The sequence below is a fragment of the Octopus bimaculoides genome, chromosome 2 (assembly GCF_001194135.2).
Source record: "Octopus bimaculoides isolate UCB-OBI-ISO-001 chromosome 2, ASM119413v2, whole genome shotgun sequence".
Taxonomy (NCBI): Eukaryota; Metazoa; Mollusca; class Cephalopoda; order Octopoda; family Octopodidae; genus Octopus; species Octopus bimaculoides.
The window spans coordinates 134661265-134667057 of record NC_068982.1 but is presented as its reverse complement, the minus strand read 5'-3'; the positions used below and the strand labels follow the sequence as shown (position 1 = coordinate 134667057).

Genomic DNA, 5793 nt, shown 5'->3' with positions numbered 1-5793 from the left:
AAACCGTCCAAACCATGCCAGCAGAGAAAACAGACATTAAGCGATGATTCAAACAACTACTCAGTCTCTTACAAAATCTTGATTCTAATCAAAAACATTTTAGCCCTTTAGCATTCAGATTCCTGTCAAATATATTATCATCATCATTTACCGTGTGTTGTCCATGCTGGCATGGGTTGGATAGTTTGACCAGGCTGGCACGCTGGAAGGCTGCACCAGACTTCAGTCTGATTTGGCATGTTTTCTAAGGCTGGATGCCCTTCCTAATGCCAACCACTCCAGCAGTGTAATGGGTGCTTTTATGTGCCACCAGCACAGGTGCCATTTGCATGACACCGGTAACTACCACAACTGTGATTTTACTTGGCTTGATGGGTCTTCTTTTCAAGCATGACAATGCCAAAGGTCTTGGTCATTGCCTTCATGAGGCCTAACACTCTAAAGGAGCTTTTCACGTGCCACTGGCATTGGCCACTTTGCATTTGTGAGGCCCAACACTCGAAAGGTGAACGTTTGTTTATTCACATAGTACAGGATTATTCATACATTATCTCATAGCTTTGAGATTTTGATGATGTGATTGTCTGCTTTTAGAATGACACTGTAGGGTAGGTATGAGAGGTCAGATTTGGCCAGCTTGAACATAAAACAGGAAGAATATTTAGGTCAGATACAGTAGGTTTAAATGCTAAAGGGTTATATTGTTTTGGTGGGGACTGAATCAGGTACAATTCCTACTGTAAATTGTATTAATAAAAACAGACTGAGCTTTTCCAAGACACAAACTTGAATACAACACATAAAATTTCTGTCTGACTATCATTATCATCATTATTTTAGTGATCACTTCTCCACGCTTGCATAGGATGCACAGAATTGGATGAGACATTTTCTACAGCTAGATGCCATCCCTGTTGCTAACCCTCACAAGCAGGGTAATATTCCCCCGCCCCCCATAGCCAGCCATATTCTCCTGGAAGACTGGTAACAAACAACACCACTTGTAAGACAGGGATGCTCATTTACAATTAGCATGTCACTATTTGCTACAAAAACAAAGGAGACACTTTATACAGTTATTTCGCATAAATCTAAGTAATTTCGAAACACTCTCCAACCAATTTGTTTTGCATGTAAACCTATCTTAATTATTAGATGTTTGTTGTATTATTATTCTTAAAGATAATCCTCTCACAGACAACAAAGCTCTACAGAGCAATACCAAATATACTTAACGTATATTTGGTCATAATAATTATGAAATATTCCTATAACCCATAGTTTTGCCTATTGTAATACATTCATAAGAACTCTCAAGAAACAATTTATTTTTTTTGCTTATCTGCAAATTATGGCCATGCGAAGAAGACTAATTAATCCCATTTTGGAAAAAGGTGAGAATATACATATTCTAAACCAGTCGCTGGAATTTTGCAAAGGAATTTGCTTCATAATCATTTGTGAAAAGTAATAAATAATCTTTTACAAGAACCAGGACAATGTAATTATACCAGTGTAGTACAATACTAAAAGGAAACAAACGGACATAATAACTACAGAAATCTCATAAATATCTTATATATATATATATATATATATATATATATAGACAAAACGGATACGAACCATATAGACGACATACTGGAATCTCTGAATGTTTTTAAAAATTCTAAAGTATGGTGTTTATTATTTATAAAATATACTATAAAATTGTAATTAAGTCATTTTAAATAGTCTTAGAAACCACAGATTCCCTCACTGGCCTATAAATATTATTTACAGTATGTGTGTGGAATTCCCGAAAGTCTAAAAAAAATTCTAACATCTGTCTGTAAAGCAGACGATAAAACGGTAATTAAATCAGTTTAATTAATGTTATGTAAAACAATCATATACTTGTAAATTTGATGAAAGTTGCATGTGAAATCTAGTGATAAATAAATAACATTGTCGTGCGATGTATTACACGATTTGGACACAATTCGCGACACCGATGTCCTTGTTGTCAGTACAAGTCATAAAGACAATAATTGAAACTAAAGGTTATATCTTATCATAATCGATCTATGGTATTTCGAAGGACCAAATTGAGATTTATATACAGAAAGGAATACATTAAAATTAACAGATTGTATATTTGATTTTAATATATAAGGATCGAAGATAAATTTTAAGGGGAAAAATATTCCGATGTGTACAAATAAGTTAAGGAGTTGGGTACTGAATAATTATGTAGCAAAAAATCCTTCGATTAATTGAAATTTTTCCACGCAGAAAGAGAAATAAACCAAATATAAAATAACTAAGCATGCGACTAGGTTTCGAGTTTTAACTGGATCCAGTTCAGTTTGGAAAAAAAAACAATAGTTGAAGTATAATCTCCTTTTCTCTTTAAAAGAAAACACTAGGAATCCCTGTGCGACGAGAGAAATCAATATTGCAAATAAAGACTGCTACAAAAATAAGTAGCAACTATAAATAAACTATGTAACTGAGACGTTTTAGTCGACCAATGCCTACATTTGGCCCTAAAATTGGCGCAGGTTTAGTACAAATGTTGCGTTTTTTAACTGGGGCGAGAGGGTACCTTAATGTGACATCAAGTAAGCCTATGTTTGACTGCAAATGCAAAACTGTTATAATTAAAGCATTAATTTTGTAAAAAGGTTCAAAATATTAATCAAATGAAAGTAAACATCTAAATATTTTCAAATAGAATAAAAGGCACTACAGATTAAGAAGACAGAGATGCCGTGGCTGAAAATATGGCAAAAAAAAAGAGGAAATCTTTAACATTTTCACAGTAGCGAAAAATCTGATTATCTCAGTGTTCGAAATTGGTGATTGATTTATAAAAATGAAAACAAAATCTTTACTTTACTTTTTGATTCGAAAAAGGATGATATTAAAATCATATTTTCTTTAAGCTTGTCACTTTAATTTATTTATTTCGTCTCAATGACTCCAACATGCACTTTTTCAATCATAATTTTTCTAACTCTATAGATTTACATAATTACCATGTGAAATTAATAAAATTAGAATCACTGCAATTTATTTGACAGTGTAATATCAGCAGAAGGTGACCATCCCCGTAGACTAGCCACAGTTATTGGAATCTTTTAGTGCAAAGTAAAATTTTCGGCATCGGAGAAAAAGAACTATTCGGTTTCAAATCCTGCTCCTGCCTTTTCAAAAGCATGAACATCACAAATTCTCCAATTATTTCGGCCCTGTAAACTTGATACAGTGTTTCTATATTAGTAATTCTTCTTACTATTAATTTAATTAGCGTAAAAATTTGTAATTTGCACACAAATGTTAAGCGACAATACGTTTGATAAAACAATTAAGACATTGTTAAAAGCAACACTATTATTATCTTCTATCTTCAAACGATTCCACGAAAGAAAATTTCCTATTTTTAATTTCTGCTTACGAGGAGCAAATCATATAAGATCTAGAGAAACGAATAGAGAAGAAGTGAGTTTACCTGTGCAATATGATTCCACAGCGCACATGGCCGGTTTGGAGTTAAACGTTGAAGACCGAACCTCACTGAAGGTTAATACGATTCGACAAGGTTGTCTGTAAAAGCTTTTGTGATTCGTTGTTTCTCAGTGTCAGAGACAACGATATTATACACATTGCGATTTCCGCTTCCGATCTTCAGTTCTAAACAAGGATTTAGCTTTCGCTAGTTATTAATCCTTTCGTCTCTTCCACACTTGAGGAAGCTGTTATTATTGTAGAGATGTATATTTCAATCGTAGATAATCAAGTATTATCCCCTGAATTTACCAAATACAAACGAATATCATTTTTTTTTTGTGTGTTATTATTGCCAGCTGGCAAGAATCATCAGCAAGCCGGCCAAAATACTTAACGGCATTTCGTCCGTCTTTACGTTCCGAGTTCAAATTCCGCTGAGGTCGACTTTACCTTTCGTCCTTTTGGGTCGATGAAATAAGTACCGGTTGGACACTGGGGCCGATGATCTCGACTCACCCACCTCCTCTGAAATTGCTGGCCTTGTACTAAAACTTGAAACCATTTTTATTCATTATAAATATATTTTAAACATATAAATATATTGTTTACTATAAATATCGCCTGTTTGGCGATCTTGTCGAAAGATCGCCATATGTACGTTTTTTTTGTTTCCTTAATATCTTCCAATCTTTGTACTTTATTTTCTTTATTTTGCGCTTAATTATTTTATTGTACTTTGAAAGAATGGTTAAGAAGTTCGCTTCGCAATCACAAGGTCTCGGGTTCGATCCCACTATGCAGCATTTTATTCTAGAATAATTTACTGTGGTTTTGGATCGGTCCAAGTTTTGTAAGTGTAATTTGGATAGACGAAAACTGCAATTCAAAAGGTCCAACCTTGCCAAACAATATCCTTTTCTATTCTAGGTACAAGGCCCAAAATTTGGGATAGGGGGAGGGCCAGTCGATTAGATCGACCCAGTACGCAACTGGTACTTAATTTATCGACCCTGAAAGGATGAAAGGCAAAGTTGAACTCAGAACGTAAAGACAGACGAATTACCACTAAGCATTTCGCCGGGCGTGCTAACGTTTCTACCAGTTTGCCGCCTTACCTTGCCAAACAATATCATTCTGATTCTGTGAGAAGCTTGCTCTAAAAGAACAGGCGTATTTTGGGATAATCTGCCATTTGCACGACTGTTCAATAAGCAACGAGCATATAGTGCAGTTGGGCTATCAACTGAATACTTATCGTCGAAACCGACGGAGATTCATTTGCTCATCGCAGAACACTATTTTTGATATGGAAATAAATAAGGAAAGACAACTCTCATAAGTAAATATTTTCTTCAGATGTTCTCCAAATACTCGTTCCAAATAAAACTTTCTACTTTAGGCAAAAGATCAGCAATTTTCAGGGGAGGGGGTAAGTGATACCAGCGACTTCAGTATTTGACTGGTACTTTAGCTTCTCGATCCTAGTAGGAAGAAAGGTAAAGTTGACTTCTGCGTTATTTGAACTCAGAACGTAAAGAGCCGGGCGAAATACCGTTTGCAGACACTAACGATTCGACCCGTTAGCACGCCGGGCAAAATGCATAGCGACATTTCATACATCTTTACTTTCTGAGTTCAAATGCCGCCGGGGTCTACTTTGCCTTTCATTCTTTCGGGATCGATAAAATAAGTACCTGTTCAGTAATAAGATCGATGTAATCGACTTAGGCCCCTGCCCCGAAATTGCTGGACTTGTACCAACATTTGGTAGGGTCGGACTTGTAGCACGTTTGGTGGGATCGGAACACTAACTGCGAGATTCCTGTTTTCACTGGCAACTCGCCTTGTAGAGATAACTGGTGAGGCTCGTGTGGGCGCTTGGCTGTTCCAGCGCATCAGCCCCGCCATCCCAGCGCCCCTAACTTTTCAACGCAATGTCGAGAATTGTTTTTTGTTTTTTTATAATTTTTAATTTTTTCAATTGTGTTCTCTGTTTTGTCCAGTTTTCTAGTTTGATTTTGTAAAACGGTAAACACTGTGACGGCAATAAAACCGCGCGTTATATTTACTTATAATACAAAATAACCCTTTCTACTATAGGCACAAAACCTAAAATTTTGGAGAAAGGGTGAGCCAATTGTATCACCCTAGTATTCAACTAGTACTTATTCACCTCGAAAGAATGAACGGCAGAGTTTTTCATGCATATGACGCTGTGTGTGCAACTTTTTCGCGACAATACGTGTATGATCCTTCTTATTATGGCTTATACTATGAAGTGTATAATGCGAGAGGGGGGGG

General features: G+C 35.8%; 1 protein-coding gene across 1 annotated transcript in view; it reads right to left on the bottom strand.

Moving 5' to 3' along the window:
• The window catches only part of LOC106873477 (transmembrane protein 161B), a 13368-nt gene extending 9611 nt beyond the window's left edge, over positions 1-3757 (bottom strand). Inside the window, exon 1 of the mRNA XM_014920863.2 lies at positions 3494-3757. The gene's annotated coding sequence lies outside the window, so the exon portion shown is untranslated. The remainder of the gene's footprint in view (positions 1-3493) is intronic.
• Between the last annotated feature and the right edge of the window lie 2036 nt (positions 3758-5793).